The sequence below is a fragment of the Nycticebus coucang genome, chromosome 2 (genome assembly GCF_027406575.1).
Source record: "Nycticebus coucang isolate mNycCou1 chromosome 2, mNycCou1.pri, whole genome shotgun sequence".
Lineage (NCBI taxonomy): Eukaryota > Metazoa > Chordata > Mammalia > Primates > Lorisidae > Nycticebus > Nycticebus coucang.
Window position 1 is genome coordinate 144,816,215 of NC_069781.1, and position 23,304 is coordinate 144,839,518.

General features: G+C 43.0%; 1 protein-coding gene, 1 long non-coding RNA gene and 1 pseudogene across 2 annotated transcripts in view; 2 read left to right on the forward strand and 1 right to left on the reverse strand.

Annotated features, from left to right (window-relative positions):
- Nucleotides 1-10,915, reverse strand: part of LOC128579850 (spermatogenesis-associated protein 31E1-like) — a 156,717-nt gene extending 145,802 nt beyond the window's left edge. The window contains exon 1 of the mRNA XM_053582067.1: nucleotides 10,700-10,915. The gene's annotated coding sequence lies outside the window, so the exon portion shown is untranslated. The remainder of the gene's footprint in view (nucleotides 1-10,699) is intronic.
- On the forward strand, nucleotides 941-7,386 carry LOC128560408 (60S ribosomal protein L35-like; annotated as a pseudogene).
- A 528-nt stretch (nucleotides 10,916-11,443) lies between the features above and the next one.
- LOC128579856 (uncharacterized) lies at nucleotides 11,444-18,576 on the forward strand. Its single transcript, XR_008378283.1, has 3 exons — nucleotides 11,444-11,579; nucleotides 16,186-16,292; nucleotides 17,410-18,576. It is a non-coding gene; the product is annotated as an uncharacterized LOC128579856 (long non-coding RNA).
- Nucleotides 18,577-23,304: the final 4,728 nt, after the last annotated feature.

Below are 23,304 nucleotides of genomic sequence, written 5' to 3' on the forward strand. Positions count from 1 at the left end.
AAACAAGAATTAAAAATGGCATTAAAATTAATGTGTTCATTAATTTCAAATATAGATGAGGCCTGGGGCAGTGACTCACACCTGTGATCCCAACACTTTAAGGCTGAGGCAGGTGGATTGCTTGAGCTCAGGAGTTTCAGAGCAGTCTGAGCAAAAGTGAGACCCCATCTCTACTAAAAATAATAGAAAAATTAGCTGGGCGTTGTGGCAGACACCTGTAGTCCCAGCTACTTGGGAGGCTGAGGCAGGAGGATCACTTGAACCCAAGAGTTTGAAGGTGCTGTGAACTACGATGATGCCACAGCACTCTACCAGGGTGACAGAATGAGACCTTGTCTCAAAAAATAAAATAAAATAAAATGTCAATGAGGAAAATGTATTCGTGTACTGTATATATGTACATACATGTGTGTCTTTGTGTGAGTACACACATACATGGATTTTTTTTTAAATGCATTTGTGGGAAATTTTTTAATTGCAAGCGCCTGATCTTTCCCACTCAAACTATCTTAGGCAAGAAAGGAATATTTATTGATTCATAAAACAAACATAAAGAAAAGACACACACACACACAAAAAAAAAAACAGGAAGAAAGAAAAGACAGGGTTATTTCTGGCACTAATAACCCAGGATTCACAGGCTCTGAAGGTCTCCCAGCATCTACTCTGTGCCTCCCTCTCTCTGTGCTTGTCTCATCCTCTCCAACTACAGCGCAGCTGGCAGGAAATATGGCTGTCATGGCCACCAGACTCACATACTCCCATTTCTAGCCCAGGAAAGAAAAAGGCCTTTTTCCTTTGCTTCCAGCTTACAGAGTCCCAAAAAAGGTCTCTTATAGGCTCAGCTTGAGTCACCTGCGCTCTCCTTCACAAATGGTCATGGGCAAGGTTCTGCATTTTGCTTAGTTTGGGTCAAGGTCTCACCTCCAAACCTGACCTGATGATGAAGATGGAGGATCAGGTAAAGCCGACAGCAGATGGCAGCTGTCATCTGACTCACGGGGTACCATTTTATAAAGAAAGATCAGGTGCCATTTCCCATAGAAGGACAGTGTGCTGGTAGACAAGTAACAAGTATTCACCCTATACAAATAAGATAAATTCACATAGGTGTTTTACCACATGTTTTCTGACATCTTCCATTTTGTCCATGTTTATGACATAATTTCAATGATAATGGTATTTAATGGCAGAACAATGTTTTATTCTGCATTATAGCCATGAGGACTGGCAGTGACCATGAGGACAAGAGCAACACACTAAGGTTGGCAGAGCAAGAAGACAGAGGACACCCAGGTCCTTGATGGCATCCTAGAGTTGCTGTACCAACCCTGCATTGCCAACTCTAGATAGACTTCTATACTTGAGAAGAATAATCCCTAATTTGGCTAAACTATAGTAGTCAAACTTCACTTACATGAAGCCAAGTGCAGGTTCTTGTAGTCAGACTTCCTGACAGCCTTCGGTTGCTACAGGTAGGCCAGCAAACTTACCAGCAGCGGCAAGGGAAGGGGAGGGTGATGATAAGAACCCAAGAGAGGCAGAAAGGGAAGCTGAAATAAAGGAACTTGTAGCCTAATTTTTTTTTTTAAGAATTGAAGGAAACTGGGTGGCACCTGTGGCTCAACAAGTAGGGCGCCGGTCCCATATGCCGGAGGTGGCGGGTTCAAACCTAGCCCCAGCCAAAAACCACAAAAAAAAGAAAAAAAAGAATTGAAGGAAACTGACCCATAGAGCATCTTGGAATCAGCATGACAAGGTTGCAGAACAGGAATAGCAGTCACAGCTGAAGGGATCAGAGTCAGAAGTTGTATCCAAGACTTCTTTGATCCTATGCAGCATGAAGAGTTCCAGAAATCCCTAAGTGCTCCCAGTTTGGGTAATGAAAGTAGCTAAAGTTGAGACCCAGGAAGCCTCCCAAAAGATTGCCATGTGGCCAAAGGCCTCCCACAGAGCACAGAGGCTGATGCAGAAATCTGAATGGAATGAGCAAGGGAACCGTGGAAAAGGTCAGTTGCAGCACCTCGTCCCCCAGAGTACCTACATAACATCTTAGGAAAGAGGAAGTGGAGGGGAGACCTCTGGAAGAAAGAGACAGCTCGCCTAGGGCATTTGAATATTAAATTGACTAAGCTTTATCCCAAATTAGGCTGTTTTGCAAAAGGCCTGGCCACACTACGCGCAAGGGAATGGCCTCTCGTGGTGTGGTGTGGAGGCGCTGATGACGCACAAGGCGCAAGGGCTGCACAAAGGCCATGATGCAGTGGGCGCATTTGAAGGGCCTCTGGCCGGTGTGCAGCAACTGGGGCACCTACAGGTTGGAGGACTTGGTGAAGCACTTGCCGCAGGAGCCCAGGGCCTGCAGCTGCCACCGCTGCCAGATGTATACAAAGTAATAAAAGAAAATATATGGATCGGTGCCCGCCCAGACCTTGGTAAGAGCTGCGCCACCCAAACCACCGTAAGAACTGCCCCCACGACCGCTATAGGCACCCGCAGGTCCCTAAGAGCTGCACTGCAAGCGCCCGTACCTCAGTAAGAGCTGCACCTCAACCCCCGACCTGCGACTCATACAACTGGGCCTCCACATGCCCTGACCAGGAACTGGGGAGCCGCAACCCGGCATCCTCCCTCCTGTACCCTCCCTGCTTCCACACAGGCCCGCTCATCTGGCCAGGGACTCTGGTAGCCGTGTCCCCTCCAGAGCCCTCTCTGCCTCTGCACAGGAGCCCTTCTCCTGGCCAGAGACTGCTGGAGCCTTGGTCTCTCTGTGCCAAAGTCACTGGGCGCCAGGCACTCCCAGAACCATGTGCACCACTCCCCGCCCTGTTGCTGGATCCAAGGAGCTGCTTCCACAACCAGAACTCCCTGGCTGGGGCAGCCCCAGAGGAACTACACAGAGTCACTCCCTACAAAGATCCAGCAACAATAGAGTGATCCCGCTGGGGTCTAATCTTGGAGAGACACCTCCCCAACTCTGAGGATGGCCAGAGGCAATGGTGAAAAACAATTATGAGGTGAAATCAACAGAAAAACTCTGGGAATATGAATAATCAGAGTAGATCAACTCCCCCAAGGATCAATGGGGCAGACACAGCACAAGATCCATGCACAAATAGCTGAGATGTCAGAAATTGAATTTAGAATCTGGAAAGCATATAAGATCGAATTAGAATTCCAAGCAGTAACCCAGAAGATATCTCAAGAATTCAACGAATTCAAAGACCAAATGACCAAAGATTTTGACACATTTGAAACAAGAAGTTGCAGCCCTCAAATATCTGAGAAACACAGTAGAATCCCTCAGTAACAGAATGGGGCAAGCAGAAGAAAGGATTTCTGACATTGAAGACAAAGCTTTCGAACGCTCCCAAACTCTCAAAGAGGAAGAGAAATGGAGGGCAAAAACAGATCACTCTCTCAGAGAGCTCTGGGATAATTCGAAGAAAACCAATATTCGTCTTATAGGGATCTCCGAAAGTGACCAAGTGGCTTCACAAGGCACAGAGTCTCTTCTCCATGAGATTATGAAGAGCCTTCCAGACATACCAAGAGATTCTGAAATACAGATAGCAGACAGTTTCAGAACTCCAGCACGACTCAACCCAAATAAGACATCCCCCAAACACATCATAATCAATTTCACTAAAGTTAATATGAAGGAGAAAATTCTGAAAGCAGTCAGGTGTAAGAAAATTATCACATACAAGGGGAAGAATATTAGAATAACTGCAGATCTCTCTGCTGAAACCTTTCAAGCTAGAAGAGGATGGTCATCGACTTTTAATCTCCTAAAACAAAATAACTTTATTTTTTTTATTTATTTTTTTTTTGTAGAGACAGGGTCTCACTTTATTGCCCTTGGTAGAGTGCCGTGGCCTCACACAGCTCACAGCAACCTCCAACTCCTGGGCTTAGACGATTCTCTTGCTCAGCCTCCCAAGTAGCTGGGATTACAGGCACCCGCCACAACACCCAGCTATTTTTTTTTGGTTGCAGTTTGGCTGGGGCCGGGTTTGAACCCACCACCCTCGGCATATGGGACCGGCGCCCTACCTGCTGAGCCACAGGCACCGCCCTAAAACAAAATAACTTTCAATCCAGGATCCTACACCCAGATTAAACTGAGTTTCATTTATGACAGAGAAATTAAATACTTTAATGACATTCACATGTTAAAGAAATTTGCCATAACTAAACCAGCTCTCCAGGATATTCTCAGACCTATCCTCCATAAAGACTAGCATAATCCTCCACCACAAAAGTAAACCCACCCAGAAAATTTTGATCAAATTCCAACTTCCACATCGCAAAAGGGTTAAAATTGTCCACTGGACTCTTGAAAGGCTTATCAATATTCTCAATTAATGTGAATGGTTTAAATTGTCCTCTAAAGAGGCACAGGTTGGCTGATGGATACAAAAACTCAAGCCAGATATCTGTGGCATACAAGAATCTCATCTTACATTAAAAGACAAATATAGACTCAAGGTGAAGAGATGGTCATCTGTACTCCAGGCAAATGGAAAACAAAAAAAAAAGCAGGCATTGCAATCCTATTTGCAGATGCAATAGGCTTTAAACCAACCGAAATAAGGAAGGATAAGGATTGACACTTCATATTTGTTAAAGGTAATACTCAATATGATGAGATTTCAATTATTAATATTTATGCACCCAACCAGAATGCACCTCAATTTATAAGAGAAACTCTAACAGACATGAGCAACTTGATTTCCTCCAGTTCCATAGTAGTTGGAGATTTTTAACACCCCTTTAGCAGTGCTGGATAGATCCTCCAAAAAGAAGCTAATCAAAGAAATTTTAGATTTAAACTTAACCATTCAACATCTGGACTTAACGGACATCTACAGAACATTTTATCCCAACAAAACTGAATACACATTCTTCTCATCAGCCCATGGAACATACTCCAAAATCGATCACATCCTAGGCCACAAATCTAACCTCAGCAAATTTAAAAAAATAGAAATTATTCCTTGCATCTTCTCAGACCCTCATGGAATAAAAGTTGAACTCAATAACAACAGGAATCTGCATACCCATACAAAAACATGGAAGCTAAATAACCTTATACTGAAGGATAGATGGGTTATAGACATGATGAAGAAGGAATTCACCAAATTTTTAGAACAAAACAACAATGAAGACCCAAATTATCAGAACCTCTGGGATACTGCAAAGGCAGTCCTAAGACGGAAATTTATAGCACTGCAAGCCTTCCTCAAGAAAATGGAAAAAGAAGAAGTTAATAACTTAATGGGACATCTCAAGCAACTGGAGAAGGAAGAACATTCCAACCCCAAACCCTGCAGAAGAAAAGAAATAACCAAAATCAGAGCAGAATTAAATGAAATTGAAAACAAAAGAATTATACAACAGATCAATAAATCCAAAAGTTGGTTTTTTGAAAAGATCAATAAAGGGCAGTGCCTGTGGCTCAGTGAGTAGGGCACCGGCCCCATATGCCGAGGGTGGTAGATTCAAACCCAGTCCCGGCCAAACTGCAACAAAAAAATAGCCGGGCGTTGTGGTGGGTGCCTGTGGTCCCAGATGCTCGGGAGGCTGAGGCAGGAGAATCGCGTAATCCCAAGAGTTAGAGGTTGCTGTGAGCCGTGTGACGCCACGGCACTCTACCCGAGGGCGGTACAGTGAGACTTTGTCTCTAAAAAAAAAGAAAAAAAAGATCATTAAAATAGATAAACCTTTGGCCAACTTAATCAGGAAAAAAAGAGAGTAAAATCTCTAATTTCATCAATCAGAAATGGTAACGATGAAATAACAACAGACCCCTCAAAAATTCAAAAAATCCTTAATGAATACTACAAGAAACTCTACTCTCAGAAATATGAAAATCTGAAAGAAGGGCGGCGCCTGTGGCTCAGTGAGTAGGGCGCCGGTCCCATATGCCGGAGGTGGCGGGTTCAAACCCAGCCCCGGCCAAAAACCACAAAAAAAAAAAAAAAAAAAAAAAAAAAAAAGAAAAGAAAATCTGAAAGAAATCAACCAATACCTGGAAGTATGCCTCCTACCAAGACTTAACCAGAATGAAGTGGAAATGTTGAACAGGCCTTGTTGAACAGGCCTATATCAAGTTCTGAAATAGCATCAACTATACAAAATCTCCCTAAAAAGAAAAGCCCAGGACCAGATGGCTTTACGTCAGAATTCTACCAAACCTTTAAAGAAGAACTAGTACCTATATTACTAAACCTCTTCTAAAATATAGAAAAAGAAGGAATATTACCCAACACATTCTACGAAGCAAACATCACCTTGATCCCCAAACCAGGGAAAGACCCCACAAGAAAAGAAAATTATAGACCAATATCACTACTGAATATTGATGCAAAAATACTCAATAAGGTCCTAACAAACAGAATCCAACAACGCATCAAAAAAATTATACACCATGACCAAGTGGGATTTATCCCAGGGTCTCAAGGCTGGTTCAATATACGTAATCTATAAATGTAATTCGGCACATAAAAAAACTATAAAATAAAGACAATATGATTCTCTCAATTGACACAGAAAAAGCTTTTGATAATATCCAGCATCCCTTCATGATCAGAACACTTAAGAAAATTGGCATAGAAGGGACATTTCTTAAACTAAAGAGGCCATCTACAGCAAACCCACAGCCAATATCGTATTGAATGGAGTTAAATTGAAATCATTTCCACTTAGCTCAGGAACCAGGCAAGGTTGTCCATTGTCTCCATTGCTCTTTCACATTGTAATAGAAGCTTTAGCCATTGCAATTAGGGAAGAAAAGGCGATTAAGGCTATCCACATAGAGTCAGAAAAGATCAAACTTTCACTCTTTGCAGATGATATGATCGTATATCTGGAAAACACTAGGGATTCTACTAAAAACTTTTAGAAGTGATCAAGGAGGTCCAGGCAGCGGCATCTGAGGAGGCTTGTGCAGCATTGGCCAAGATTAAGGCTTGGGACCTTCACAGCAAGAAGAAGGAGGAGCTCCTGAAACAGTTGGACGATCTCAAGGTGGAGTTGTCCCAGCTCCGTGTCACCAAAGTGACAGGCGGCACGGCATCCAAACTCTCGAAGATCTGGGTCGTCTGTAAATCCATCGCCGGTGTTCTCACCATCATCAACCAGACTCAGAAAGAAAACCTCAGGAAGTTCTACAAGGGCAAGAAGTACAAGACCCTGGATCTGCGGCCTAAGAAAACACATGCCATGTGGCGCCGGCTCAACAAGCACAGGAGAACCTGAAGACCAAGAAGCAGCAGCGCAAGGAACAGCTATACCCACTGCGGAAGTATGCTGTCAAAGCCTGAGTCTTACAGTGTCAATAAAAACACAAAACTGGCAAAAAAAAAAAAAAAAAAGAAGTGATCAAGGAATACAGCAATGTCTCAGGCTACAAAATCAACACCCATAAATCTGTAGCCCTTATATATACCAACAATAACCAAGACGAAAAAACAGTCAAGGACTCTATTCCTTTCACGGTAGTGCCAAAGAAAATGAAATATTTGGGAGTATGCCTAACAAAGGACGTGAAAGATCTCTACAAAGAGAACTATGAAACTTTAAGAAAAGAAATAGCTGAAGATGTTAACAAATGGAAAAACATACCATGCTCATGACTGGGAAGAATCAACATTGTTAAAATGTCTATACTACCCAAAGCAATATATAATTTTAATGCAACTCCCATTAAAGCTCCATTGTCATATTTTAAACATCTTGAAAAAAATAATACTTCGTTTTATATAGAATCAGAAAAAACCTCGAATAGCCAAAACATTACTCAGCAATAAAAACAAAGCAGGAGGAATCACGCTACCAGACCTAAGACTGTACTATAAATTGACAGTGATCAAAACAGCATGGTATTGGCACAAAAACAGAGAAGTAGAGAACCAAGAGATGAATCCAGCTACTTACTGTTATTTAATCTTTGACAAGCCAATTAAAAACATTCAGTGGGGAAAAGATTCTCTATTTAACAAATGATGCTGAGTGAACTGGCTGGCGATCTGTAAAAGACTGAAACTGGACCCACACCTTTCACCATTAACTAAGATAGACTCTCACTGGATAAAAGATTTAAACTTAAGACATGAAACTATAAAAATATTTGAAGAAAGTGCAGGGAAAACTCTTGAAGGATTCGGCCTGGGTGAATATTTTATGAGGAGGACTCCCCAGGCAATTGAAGCAGTATCAAAAATACACTACTGGGACATGATCAAACTAAAAAGCTTCTGCACAGCCAAGAACATAGTAAGTAAAGCAAGCAGACAGCCCTCAGAATGGGAGAAAATATTTGCAGGTTATACCTCCGATAAAGGTTTAATAACCAGAATCCACGGAGAACTCAAACGTATTAGCAAGAAGAGAACAAGTGATCCCATCGCAGGCTGGGCAAGGGACTTGAAGATAAACTTCTCTAAAGAAGACAGACGCACGATCTACAAGCACATGAAAAAAAGCTCACCATCCTTAATCATCAGAAAAAAGCAAATCAAAACTACTTTGAGATATCACCTAACCCCAGTAAGAGTAGCCCACATAACAAAATCCAAAACTGGGCGGCGCCTGTGGCTCAAGGGGTAGGGTGCCGGTCCCATATGCCAGAGGTGGTGGGTTCAAACCCAGCCCCGGCCAAAAACCAAAAAAAAAAAAAAAAAAAAAAAAACAAAATCCCAAAACCAGAGATGTTGGTGTGGATGTGGAGAAAAGGGCACACTTCTACACTCCTGGTGGGAATGCACACTAATACGTTCCCTCTGGAAGGATGTTTGGAGAATACTTAGAGACCTAAAAATAGACCTACCATTCGATCCTATAATTCCTTTACTAGGTTTATACCCAGAAGACCAAAAGTCACAATATAACAAAGACATCTGTACCGGAATGTTTATTGCAGCCCAATTCATAATCGCTAAGTCATAGAAGAAGCCCAAGTGCCCATTGACCCACGAATGGACTAGCAAATTGTGGTACATGTATACCATGGAATATTATGCAGCCTTAAAGAAAGATGGAGACTTTACCTCTTTCATGTTTACAAGGCTGGAGCTGGAACATATTCTTAGCAAAGTATCTCAGAAATGGAAGAAAAAGTATCCAATGTACTCAGCCCTACTATGAAGCTAATGTATAGCTTTCACATGAAGGCTATAACCCAACTATAGCACAAGAATATGGGGAAAGGGCCAAGGGAGGGGAAGGGAGGGGAGAGGTTAGGGTGGAGGGAGGGTAATGAGTGGGGCCACACCTACCATGCATCTTAGAATGGGTACAGGCAAAACTTACTAAATGCAGAATACAAATGTCTACATACAATAACTACGAAAATGCCATGGAGGCTACATTGAACAGTTTGATGAGAATATTTCATAACCAGCACATTGTACCCCTTGAATGCACTAATGTACACAGCTATGATTTAACAATAAAAATAAATAAATATATATATATATATATATAATTTAAAAAGCAGACAAAAAAATTAGGCTGTTTTAAGCCCTGACAAGACTGTTTTGGCCATTATTTTTAACTGGTAAGCAGAAAAACTGTCCAGTAGTAAGAGTCTCCTAAGGTATTCTACTTCAATTACAGAGACTTTAATAAATGTTTTTTAAGATCAGTGTAACCTGGTTCTCTGTACCCTTGATGAATCCTCAACAATAAAAAAAAATATATTTCTGAGTCATAGCATGAACATTTTGGCTCTCCCCCAGCTCTTCCCACACATAGATCTTATTATAAATTTATTTATTTATTTATTTGTTTATTTATTTTGAGACAGAGTCTCACTTTGAGCCCTGGGTAGAGTGTTGTGGCGTCATAGCTCACAGCAACCTCAAACTCCTGGGCTCCAGTGATCCTCCAGCCTCAGCCTCCCAGAGTGTTATCTTTTCTTTTCACTGCACTGAATCAACAAACAGGCTATACAGGTGTATTTTCTTCACCATGAAGAGAGGTTACTTTTCTTTTTCTTTTGAGACAAGTCTCACTTTGACGCCCTAGGTAGAGTGCTCTGGCGTCATTGCACACAGCAACCTCAAACTCCTGGGCTCAAGCGATCCTCCTGCCTAAGCCTTCGGAGTAGCTGGGACTATAGGAGCCCGCCACCACGCCTGGCTGTTTTTAAAGACAGGGTCTCGCTTTGGCTCAGTCTGGAACTCCTGAGATAGAGCGATCCGCCTGCCTCGGCCTCCCAGAGTGCTGGGATTACAGGTGTGAACCACCGCGCCTGGCCCTGCTACTGTCACTTTTTAGTTAAGGACACATCCAAAGTGACCACTCCCCAGCAAACTCCCCAGTTTGAAACCCAGTACCACATTTCCCAGAATACTTGAAGAGAATCGCCTGTCCCCGCTGGCTATTAACGGTATATTACCCAATGGCAGGGGGGAAAGTGGGAGTTTGGTGCTAGTGGAAAGACGCAGAACGTCTGTTTTCTACCAAGGACTGGTGCTTTCTTAACGCCCAGTCCAAGTTGGACTGGAACCCTGCCAGCGGCAGACACCGGCTCTGGCCCCGGACCGAGGCACAGACCAGAAGGGGATCCGCACAGAGGCCGGCGGTGAGCTGCTCTGAGGCCGGAGGGGCGCAGGGCGGGGGCGTGGGAGACCTGGCCTAGGGCGCCAGGCTGCTTGCTCCAGGCGGTCGGGGCAGGCTAGGACATGCGCACCTGCAGACCCCACTCACCGGGGTACAGCGTTCGGGTCCCGCCTCAGCTCTGTAGGGAAGGTTTTCAGGATCCGGCAGCTTAGAAATTGGGTTTAGCACTCGTCAAAGCTTGGAAATGGGCGCCCCAGGACCCCTGAGTTCTTTGAGGGCTTGCTCAGGACTACATTTCCCAGAACGCTCTGCGGTAATTGACAGCTCTATCGCCCCATAAGCAAGGAAGACTCCTAACCATGGAAACTAGAAGACCAAAGGCAACATAGTGGGGGCGGTATTTTCCGGCTCCGGGCTGTGGAACGCGGAGTCGCAATTATGTCACCACAACCCTCGCCTGGACTCCTGGCCCGGTTCTAGCAGGGACCGCCTCTGCATTCCGGCTGGGTGCAGCTCGGCGGGGAAGAACTCTCACTCCCTCCGGCGTCCCCGCTGGGCCCGGGGGCAGTGAGTGACGCGAACTGGAGGCGGTGGCCCCCGAGGGGCGTGTACCGGCCGCCCCCGCGGTGGCCCTTCGCCGGCCTGCCGAGGTGTGAGGAACAGTAGTAGCAGGTTCTGTCCCGACGTCGGGATGACGCGCCCTCTCAGAGTCCTCGCCCCTGGGCGGCGGTCCTGGATGTCGCCCGCTGTGGTGACCCTCTGCTTGCCGCGGCCCGCTGCTGTGAGTGGCGAAGAGCCAACCGGGCCGGACTTGGCGAAAGGACCCTGGGCAGAGCTGAGATGTCTGTGACCACTGCCGGGCCCGCTCGTGCCGCCCTGTACGTGAGCCCAGCAGCTGCGTTCTGTGATGCATGTAGAGACAAAAACACACTCAAAACCCTCGCGGTGACGACTTCCTAATGGCATTATTGCTGTTAAGATTTTAAACCAAGGGTGGCGCCTGTGGCTCAGTGAGTAGGGCGCCGGCCCCATATACCTAGGGTGGCGGGTTCAAACCCAGCCCCGGCTGAACTGCAACCAAAAAATATAACCGGGCGTTGTGGCGGGCGCCTGTAGTCCCAGCTGCTCGGGAGGCTGAGGCAGGAGAATCGCTGAAAGCCCAAGAGCTAGAGGTTGCTGTGACTCCTGTGACATCATGGCACTCTACTGAAGGCAGTAAAGTGAGACTCTGTCTCTACAAAAAAAGAAAAAGATTTTAAATCAAATTAAGTGTGTTCTATAGTCTTTGGGTCATTAAAGACTTAATACTTTATGGCGAATAGCAATGTCTGTAAACGTGTTTCTGAAGAAAGTTGTGCGCTGGTAGTAAACAGGTAATTTGATCAGTGGGACAAACGGTGTGAAAGAGTGAAACCTCCGCTGCCCAATCTGGTTTTTCCTCCGTTGAAATGCAGAATTCTCTGTAGCTGGGGATCATGCAGCTGACTTGTGTTTGTTTATGTTGGAAACTCTCTAAGAGGAAAAAACGTTATCTTCTATTTTTTTTTTTACTCCTAATGCCTTGCAACATATTAAGTACTAAATGAATTACTGATCCATCCAGTAGTCAACTCTGAGCATCCTCCCAGAAAATAATTTTTTCATGATACTGCTGTCAATTTATTAATGTATAAATGATTGGTTTCAGCCCCCAAGGGTTGTGTTTTGTGTTATCCCCATCAAATTTACCTTATTTTTACAACCTATCTGTATCTTTTTTAAAAATCCGTGTCTTTTTAACTCTCATTTCTGACTCCATTAAACCTTGAAGTGGAACGGTGCCTGTAGCAGTTCCCTTTGGGTTCTGTGTAGTCTGTCCTTGGAGGTTAACCCCAAATCTATAAGCCAAGAAGAGTCATCTGCTCTCATTACTAATATGTGTATACTTAAGCCCATAATTTCCTAGCCTACTGAGGGAAATGTACTTGGAGAAAATTGAAACCTTTCCAGAAATTGAATATACCTGTAAACTTTTTTTAAATGTTGCTCATCATGAACAATTTGTTCCTCAAAAGTCAATGTATCCAAGACTGATGTTCTGTAGGTATGTTTAGGAGGCCCAGGCCTTTCTTAGTGATGAGGAAATTGGCCAATGGAAGGCTCCTGTAAAAACAGAATAAGAGAAGCAATCCTCCTGGGTTGATAGAATTTACCTCAGAGATGTTCTAATCAGGGGGTTTTGTTTGGCATACTGGAGGCCATCTTTTGATTTTCAGACAATGGTGAGAATATCTAGGGAGCTACTGATGAATTTTGAGGTCTCTTGCTTTAGGAACAGATGACCTTTGATGATGTGGCTGGGGACTTCAGGGAAGAGTGGTTTACCCAGACACTGCTTAGAAAATCCCTTTCAGGGATGCCACCCCACACAATTAGAAGAATGGGCTCTCAAAGGGTAAGACGCTACTTTTATTTATTTATTTTATTATACTGTATTTTAAGAGACAATGTCTTGCTCTGTCATCCTCACCCAGGCTGGAGTGCAGTGGCATGACCACAGCTCACTGCAACCTGACAACTCCTGGGCTCAAGTGATCCTCCCACCCTCACCTCTTGAAGTGGTGGGATTACAGGCATGAGCCACCACACCCAGCCACTACTCTTTCTTACATTTAAAACTTAGATGTTTTGAGAGGATCTGACTCTGAGTAGTCTCTGGGATATTGGTTATTTAGAGTTCTAGACCTCTATGAGATTGTTGCCCACAGCAGAGAAAGAACAACTTCTGTCTTCATGACACTTTGGCTCTAGATGTCTTTGATATTGATTGGCTTATTAATATCTCACTATAATTTTTTGATATATGTGTTACCGGCAAAGAATACTGAAACTCAGAAATTAAATGGCAGAAGTCCAACTCAGGTCTTTGTGAAAAAGGAGAAGCTGTCCCCACGGTGTTTTTGCCTAAAACAAACAAACATTTCCTGTGTTTTTACTAAAATACCATGGCTTCCCCCTTGCTTTATTTCATATCTATTAAACAGGTAATATTTACTAATGAAAGAAAAAGACAGGCTGAGCACAGTGGCTCATGGCTGTAATCCTAGCATTCTGGGAGGCTGAGGTGGGAAGATCCCTTGAGCTCAAGGGTTCAAGACCAGCCTGAGCAAGAGCAAGACCCTTTCTCTACTGAATAGAAAATTAGCCAAGAGTGGTGGCAGGTGCCTGTAGTCACAGCTGCTCAGGAGGCTGAGGCAGGAGGATCACTTGAGCCCAGGAGTTTGAGGTTGTAAGCTAGGATGACATCACTGCCCTCTAGCTAGTGTGACAAAAAAAAAAAAAAAGAAAACAAGAAGGAAAAGACAAGAAAAATGAAAACAAGGCATTCTTAATCCTACAACTGAAGAGTTACTATCCTGCCAGCCTTTTTCTAAGCAAATATAAAATTTACAAAAACATACACAAAAGAATAATATTGAATTATACTGTATATTCATTTGTACATCCTACTTTCTCACACATTGTATTGTGAATATATTTGGACAATAAATATCTTTTTGTACATTATTTAAAATAACCACCTAATATTTTGTAGTATGGAATATATATTTTGTTACATGAAGTAGGATATTACATTGAATCATATATATGGCTATTTTGTTTTTTTGAGACAGAGTCTCACCATGTCACCCTTGGTAGAGTGCCGTGGCATCTATAGCCCACAACAACCTCAAACTCTTGGGCTTAAACAATTCTCTTGCCTCAGCCTCCCAAGTAGCTGGGACTACAGGCACCTGCCACAACACCTGGCTTGTTGCAGTTGTTGTTGTTATTTAGCTGACCTGGGCTGGGTTCTAACCCGCCAGCCTCGGTGTATGTGACTGACGCTATAACCACTGTGCTATGGGCACTGAGCCTATTTGGCTATTTTTTTACCTTTAAAAGTGCTATTAGTTTTATTTAGTTCAATCAAGTATAATTATTCCTTTGTTTAGGGACATTTAGGTCATTTCCAAATTTTCATCAGTGTTATGATGAACATCTTTTAGCTAATTGTCTTTTTTTTAAGTTTTATTTATTGAAGTATAATTTTTATCATTTCCTTAGAATTCCCAGAATTAGAGTTGCTGGGTCAAAGACTAGATACATCCCAAAAAACCTCTGTAAGTTGACAACCCAAATGACTATAACAAACTGGTCTACATATAGAAGTGGTCAACATGGGAAACTAGAAGTGTATGGTGCCCCATGATCATACTAATGTACACAGCTATGATTTAATAAAAAAGTAAATAAAAAAAATGGGAAACTAGGTTTACTGTACTGATACATATATGTGGCAGTATGCGAAAATTAGGAAAACTTAAAGAGGTGGTCAATGTAGAGAGGTGTGTCAACTATGGAGGTACTGCTGTATTTAATACTTTGCCAGTGCCTTCCAAGCAGATTGATCAATTTTATTCTCACAAGCATGATATCAAAGTATCTATTTCTTTATATTCTGCCTACCATAGTGGGTATGATAATTTAAGAGTTGGGATAAAATAACAATGATTAATTACATTTAATGAGGGCCTACCATTTAATCCCCACAACCACCATGTGAGGCAGGTCTTATTCTTATTTCTATTTTATCAGTGAATATGCTGAAACACAAAGTTTAAGTAATTTTACTAAGACCACACGGTTTGTAAGAAGCTGGGTTAGGATTCGATCCCAGGCAGTGTGACTCTTGAGCTTCCATTCACTGGAAGCTACACTATACTCATATTGCCTATATGTATCATTGTTTTAATTTGAATTTCCTTAGTTGATGAGGTTAAAGCTTTGTCAGGTATTTGTAGGCTGCTTATACTTTTTTCTTTTGTCAATTGCTTATTTATTTCCTTTGCCCATTTATTTTTTCTTAGCAAGTGTTTGTCTTGGTCAGGCGTAGTGGCTCACACCTATAATCCCAGCACTCTGGGAGGCCGAGGCAAGTGGCTTGCCTGAGCTCACAGGTTTGAGACCACCCTGAGCAACAGCAAGACCCCATCTCTAAAAATAGCCAAGTGTTATGGTGGGCGCCTATAGTCCCAGCTACTCACGAGGCTGAGGCAAGAGTATCATTTGAGCCTAAGAATTTGAGGTTGCTGTGAGCTATGATTCCATAGCACTCTACTAGGGTGACAAAGTGAGACTCTGTCTCAAAAAAAAAAAAAGTGTTTGTCTTTTTCTCATGTCTATATCCGCTGTTTCCCTTCTGGGAAAACGTTAAGCCCAACATTTATAGTTAAATTCCTTGATTCTTTCTAAGGGTACAGTCATGGCAGCTTTGTTCCTGATCAAATTCTCTCTCCACATGAGATTAGCCTTGTGTCTTCAGAAATGAGTTATTGTGCTTGCTTTAGAGTTTCTATCACTAGAATCTGGTTTGTTTTGTTTTGTTTTGAATGAGAGGAAAAGGGCTTTTCTCTCAGCATCCTGGGGAGATCACCCTGCCTTATCCCTTTATCATGGCTGCCTGTTTAATGAGACAAAACACATGTTGGAGTTCCCTTGATGTTATCCCTACCTAGAAAGGAGAAAGGCCTGGATGTTGGTCAGGCCTTGTATAGCTGGCTCAGAATAACGCCCTGTGTTCACCTTCCTGTGCAGGATTTCTAGACTAAGTGTAATCTCCCAGCTGGCACAGAAAGAAGAGCCATGGGTCCTACCACTGCAACACTTTGAGACAAGGAAGACCCCAGTGGGAAGTCACTCAGGTGAGTTATGTGTACTTCCAGTGGGAGGAAATCAGCATTTCAGCTTGTATTTACATGAAGAATATGGAATGCTGTCCTAAATGTTTATTCTTACTATTAGAAGTTTAAATTTTGCCTCTTGGGAAGTCAATAATCAAAGTCTTCATTTTGACTAAAGTTTCACTTTGTCTAAACTAACATATTTGCAAGAGTTGCCCAGTTTTTTTTTTTGTTTGTTTTTTATTAAATCATAGTTGTGTAAATTAATGCAATCATGGGGAACCATATACTGGTTTTATATACCATTTGACATATTTTCATCACTGGTTAACGTTGCCTTCCTGGCATTTTCTTAGTTGTTGTGTTAAGACATTTATATTCTACATTTAGTAAGTTTCACATGTACCCTTGTAAGATGCACCGTAGGTGTGATCCCACCAATCACCCTCCCTCCGCCCGTTCTCCCCCTTCCCCTCCCCTCCCTCTCCCCCTTCCCCATATTCTTAGGTTATAACTGGGTTATAGCTTTCATATGAAAGCCGAGAGTTGCCCAGTTTTGACAATATATGGTATATATCGTGAAGGATATCAAGATTACCTCAAGATTCATGTGGCTTCTTAAAAAGAGTTCAGGAATTGGTGTTTTCTACAAGCTCCATGAACTTAAATAAACTTTTCACAAAGTAAAAAACAGAGTGATTGGATTAAGTTCAGCCTGCTGCAGAAACAGTCATTTTATTTTATTTTGAGGAAGTCGTCCTACTATGTCACCCTCGGTAGAGGGCTGTGGCATCACAGCTCACAACAATCAGTGGCATCACAGCTGTGGCATCACAGCTCAAAACAAGCTCAATCTCTTGCGCGTCAGTGATTCTCTTGCCTTAGCCTCCCAAGTAGCTGGGGTAGCTGGGACTACAGGTGTCCACCACAATGCCTGGCCATTTTTTGTTGCAATTGTCATAGCTGGCCCAGGCTGGGTTTGAACCTGCCAACTTCGGTGTATGTGGCTGGTGCCATAACCACTGTGCTATGGGTGCCAAGCCAGAAACAGTAATTTTAATCCTTCTTAGTGCTTTTTGATGTTCTTTCCTGATAACTGATAACTTTATTCTCTGTTACTTCTGTTAATTTGTACCAGGTGGAAAAACTCAATCAGAACATTTCTGAAACAGGACAATGTGGAATGTCCTCAGGAAGGACCAATAAAAATACTGGTCACACTCCTAGTTTGAGAGGAAGCTGGGAGAGGGGCCTTGAATTAGAAGGGCAACAGGAAGCCCTTCCAGGAGAGGTTCAGCAAGAGCCCTTTTCATAGGAGATGGATTTAAACAAGCTCCTGGATGGATATGTAAGAAATAAGCCTGTGTGTACAGAATGTGGGAAAAGCTTTAACCAGAGTTCCTATCTTATAAGACACCTAAGAATCCATACAGGTGAGAGGCCTTATAAATGCGTCCAGTGTGGGAAAGGCTTCAAACAGAGTTCAGACCTTATCACTCACCATAGAACACACACAGGAGAGAAGCCGTACCAATGCAATGGGTGTGAGAAAAAGTTTGGTGACAGCTCAACACTTATTAAACATCAGAGAATCCACACAGGTGAAAAACCCTATGAGTGCCCAGAGTGTGGAAAGACTTTTGGGAGGAAGCCACACCTCATAATGCACCGAAGAACCCACACAGGAGAGAAGCCCTACACGTCTCAACTGTCATAAAAGCTTTAGTCGAAGTTCAAATTTCATCACTCACCAGAGGACCCACACCGGGGTGAAACCTTACAGGTGTAATGACTGTGGAGAGAGTTTTAGTCAGAGCTCAGATCTGATTAAGCACCAACGAACACAACACGGGAGAACGGCCCTTTCAATGCCCAGAGTGCGGGAAGGGCTTCTGAGATAGTTCTCATTTTGTGGCTCACATGAGTACTCACTCAGGAGAGAGGCCTTTCAGTTGTCCCAACTGCCATAAAAGTTTCAGTCAGAGCTCACATCTGGTAACACACCAGAGAACACACACAGGAAGTGTGACATCTGCGGAAAAGGGTTTGCTGACAGTTCTGCTCTCATTAAGCACCAACATATCCACACTGGAGAAAGACCCTACAAATGTGGGGAGTGTGGGAAGAGCTTCAATCAGAGCTCTCACTTCATCACCCATCAACGGATCCACTTAGGAGACAGACCCTACCGATGTCCAGAGTGTGGCAAGACCTTTAATCAGCGTTCCCATTTTCTCACACACCAGAGAACACATACAGGAGAAAAACCTTTTCACTGTAGTAAATGTGACAAGAGCTTCCATCAGAAAGCTCATCTTTTATGCCATCAAAACACCCATTTGATTTAGGAAATAGTGTTTAGCAGATCTACCTTCCAAATTTCTGTTGTTACCGTCTTCAAGTACCCCAAATAGAGATATCCTGACTTTGGTGTTCCAGATAATGTTCTAAACACAAAAGGCATTCCTTCAGTGTGTGACTGACTTAAGACAGGCAGGTGCCTGGTGACTTAACGGAAAGTAAGAGAAATGTGGCCTAGAGATCCCATGTGCACCAAGTGCAGAGTAGATGCACAATAAATAAATGATCACATTATTAACGATGATGAATATTTGAAGTCTCATATAAAGTCTATAATGCAGTACCTGGCCTTCAAAAGACATTCAATACCAGCTTGGTTGCTTATATAAGCCTTATTACTCAATAAAGACTTTATTACTACAGCACCCTCAAGGTCAGAACCTGTAAGAAATAAGGCTGGGCACAGTGGCTCATGCCTGTAATCCCAGCCCTCTGGAAGGCCAAGGCTTTAGCTCAGGAGTTCAAGACCAACCTGAGCAAGATTGAGACCCCATCTCTACTAAAAATAGAAAAACTAGCTATCTGTAATCCCAGCTACTCAGGATGCTGAGGCAAGAGGATCATTGGAGCCCAGTAGTTTGAGGTTGTAAGCTATGGTGACACCACAGCACTCTACCCAAGGCACAGAGTGAGACTCTTCTCAAAAAAAAAAATTATTTTTTCACTTAAAAAAATTAAATATATATATATATATATATATATTTTTTTTTTTTTGGATTTTGGCTGGGGCTAGGTTTGAACCCGCCACCTCTGGCGTATGGGACCGGCGCCCTACTCCTTGAGCCACAGGCGCCGCCCAAAAATTAAATATATTTTTAAAAGAAAGAAATTAGGTTGGAACTAGGTTTGGGATCTGAAACCGTCTCCCAGTCCAGTGCTGCACAAGCATTAGTCACCAGATGTCCCACTGCCATGACAAGGCAGAACTGTCACAGGGTGCTGGCAGTCTTGTGACTTAGAGGCTGAAAGTGTTGGAAGCTCTTTGAACAGCAGCATATGAGGTACTTCCGGTGGAGGTTTGCCACCCTCAGAGGCATAGAAGATACCATGTGATGAAGAAGTTAGAGGGGTGTGGAAGAGGACTGTAAAATTGTGGAAGCAAAGTCACTGAAAATGTCAAGTGATGTGACAAGGGTCTTTCCTGGCTTTTAGCTGTAGGAAGCCATGCTTGTTTTCCAATTTGCTGGGGCATTGGTCATTTAGTTTTAGGTTAATGCAACCCACTGGTCTTTCAGGGCCATTTATTTATTTATTTATTTTTTTGAGACAGTCTCACTATGTCACCCTTGATAGAGTGCCTTGGCATCACAGCTCACAGCAATCTGAAACCCTTGGGCTTAAGTAATTCACTTGCCTCAGCCTCCCAAGTAGCCGGGACTACAAGCACCCGCCACAATGCCAGCTATTTTTGTTGTTGTAGATGTCATTGTTGTTTGGCAGGCCTGGGCTGGGTTCAAACCCGCCAGCCCCAGTGTATGTGGCCAGCACCCTAACTGCTGAGCTACAGGTGCTGAGCCTTAGGACCATTCATTTTATGCCCAAGTATATTCTTAATATTCTTAATCAAAATATTTATAAATAGAGGGAAGGCATTGTGCTGGAGAAACCACTGATGTAAAGAGCTGAGTCCTGGCCTTAGCTCTTAATTTGGCCAGGCTCTCACTTTCTCTCAGCCCAAGTTATACCTGCCTTACAAAGTTGTTGTGAGGATCTAATGCACACATACACACAACATGTACACATACATACATGTAAGCACTTTAAATGTAAATATAACATCTCTAAGGTTTAATGTTACACTACAGTTGCTAACATCTTTCGTCCGAGAACTTTTGGCTAATAGGTCATATTTCTCCAGGTGTCCCATTTTCTCTCATGATGAGGAACTTATGTTTAAATGTTGAAAAACTAAGGAGTAGGGCAGCACCTGTGGCTCAAGGAGTAGGGCGCTGGTCCCATATGCCGGAGGTGGTGGGTTCAAACTCAGCCCTGGCCAAAAACCACAAAAAAAAAAAAAAAAGAATGAAAAACTAAGGTGTAAAAATGCTAAATGACATGACCTATCATGAATCAGTTGACAGAAGAGCCTGATTCGGCTCCAGGTCACTAGACTTAAGTCTGCAGTCCTCCTCTTCAACAGTAGCCAATTCAGTCCACTGTGTGCTGCTGAGATACCACTGCAGGATACATCATGGAGCTGGAGAGTCCATATTGCATCCATTCTGCCAGTCTGAATTTAGGAAAGATGGAGGAAGTAGCCTAAGTTGTAGGGAGGCTCTATGCTGGGATTCTGGACCCGGATGGAGTGAAAGTGGAGGAGTAAGGGCCAGAGCAAGCATTTAGAGAGGGAGTTGGGTGGTTATCAATTTTTAGAGAGAAAAGAGGTGTATTAAAGTTTTTTCTTGCCCAGGAGTTAGAGGTTGCTGTGAGCTATGATGCCACAGCACTCTACCCAGGGTGAGTAAGGCTGGGTAAGGCTCTGTCTCAAAAAAACAAAGTTGTTTTTTTTCCATCAATACAAACTGAATTGTTACATTAGCCTCAGAACAGCACTTCCTTCTCTTCCATTACATGGAATGCCATCTGACTGCCGGTGCTCAGGTGAGATATAACTCAGCTGATAACCTTAGCTCCTTCTTTGAAAGGGTAATTAGATAATTGACTAGGAAAAAAAAAAAGTCTGTTTAATCCAGTGCAGTGGTTCTCAAAACAGGAACCTAGACTGGTAGGTAGCATCACCTGGGGACTCACTGGAAATGCACATTCTCAGTTCCACCCCAGACCCATTAAGTCAGAAACTGTATTTTACGTGCATGTGTTATAATAAGCCCTCCAGGTGATTGTGACACACACTAAAGTTTGAGAACCACTGCTTTGAAAGATGTCTCTCCTATTAAACATCCTGTCTCTCCTATTAAACATCCTCAATAACGGTGATTTTGTAATGTCAAGTATTCCAGTCAACATTCACGTTTCCCTGTCTTTTCTTTTTAGTTTGAATCCAAATAAAGGCCTACATTCAATTGGCTGGTATGTTTCTTAAAAGCTTTGATCTAAAGTCCTCTCTTCTCCCTACCCCCACCTCACTCTCCCCTCCCTTTCTTCATCCCTTCCTCCCTTCTTTTCTCGTCTTTCTTTCTTTCTTTTTTTTTTTTTGTAGAGACAGAGTCTCACTGTACCGCCCTCGGGTAGAGTGCCTTGGCGTCACACGGCTCACAGCAACCTCTAACTCTTGGGCTTATGCGATTCTCTTGCCTCAGTCTCCCGAGCAGCTGGGACTACAGGCGCCCGCCACAACACCCAGCTATTTTTCTGTCGCAGTTTGGCTGGGGCTGGGTCCAAACCCGCCACCCTCGGCATATGGGCCGCCCCCTTTCTCCGTCTTTCTGTACCTTTTCTTTTCTTGTAACATATTTGTTGTAGTGTCTCCTGCAGATCTCTATTTTGTTAACTCCATCCTATCATTCTTTAATGCTCCTCTGTCCCCTGCTTTCTGAATAGCAGTAATTGGATCTATAAGCCTGATCATATTCAAATATTTTGGCAAAAATACTCCACAGTGGGCTGGGCATGGTGGCTCATGCCTGTAATCCCAGCACCCTGGGAGGCTGAGGCAGAAAGATTGCTTGATATCAAGAGTTCAAGACCAGCCTGAGCAAGTGTGAGACCTCATCTCTACTAAAAAAAGAAAAACTAGACAGGTGTGGTGGACACCTATAGTCCCAGCTACTGGGGAAGTTGAGGGAAGAGGATCGCCTGAGCCCATGAGTTTGAGGTTGCTGTGAGCTGTGATACCGTGGTGACAGAGTGACAAAAAAAAAAAAAAAAAATGCTCCACAGTGATCTTATGTACTTCCTACTTCCATTTGGAAGTACAGTGTTAACCTTGTCTCTCGTCTTATGATGTTATCAGCCATTGATATTCCCTTATTTTATGTAGGGTTACTATGTGGTGATACTATATTTCTATCGTTTCTTCCTTATTAGCTGCAAAGAACTCCCCTCTGGTTTCCCTGAGTACAGTTTGCATATGAACAGCATAATAGATCTTGATCAGAACTTCTTTGAATTTTAAAATGTTACCTAAATTTTGGCCTCCGTGACCTACATCTCTAAGCCCCTTCCAGTGAAAGACTATTCTCACAGGAAATCTCTAAATGCATAAACCTCATAATGACTTTCCTAATGTGCCTTATTGCTCTTCTCCTCTTGCTTGCCTAAGTTCCCCATAAAGCAGTGTGCTAAAGAGCTCAATAGATAATCAAGTGTTTCTTTAGTCAAGGAGAGAATCAAACTCACTAGGTAATATTGCCAGTACTGTCCGGGCCGAAGCAGGAGCAGCAACTACATGCCTATTAGTGGGAATGATTTTATACCCCTTGTGTGGTAATATGAGAGTATACCATGTTCATGTATTCTATCTACCCTAAGTTCAAATATGATCAATCTGTAGATAATGGAAATAATTTGTAAAAATCAAATGAGGTAAGGGAAGAGGCCAGCAGGCAACGTAAGGGGTAATTTTTATCAAATTCAGGGGTTTCCTCTCTCCAAGTGTAAGTGTTTTGGCCAGGGGTAGAATCAGAATGAGAAAATACAGAGTTGAGAATGAGTTTCCTCAGAAGTGACATTCAGAGAATTAGGACTGGATTAATGCTAAGAGATCCTGGAA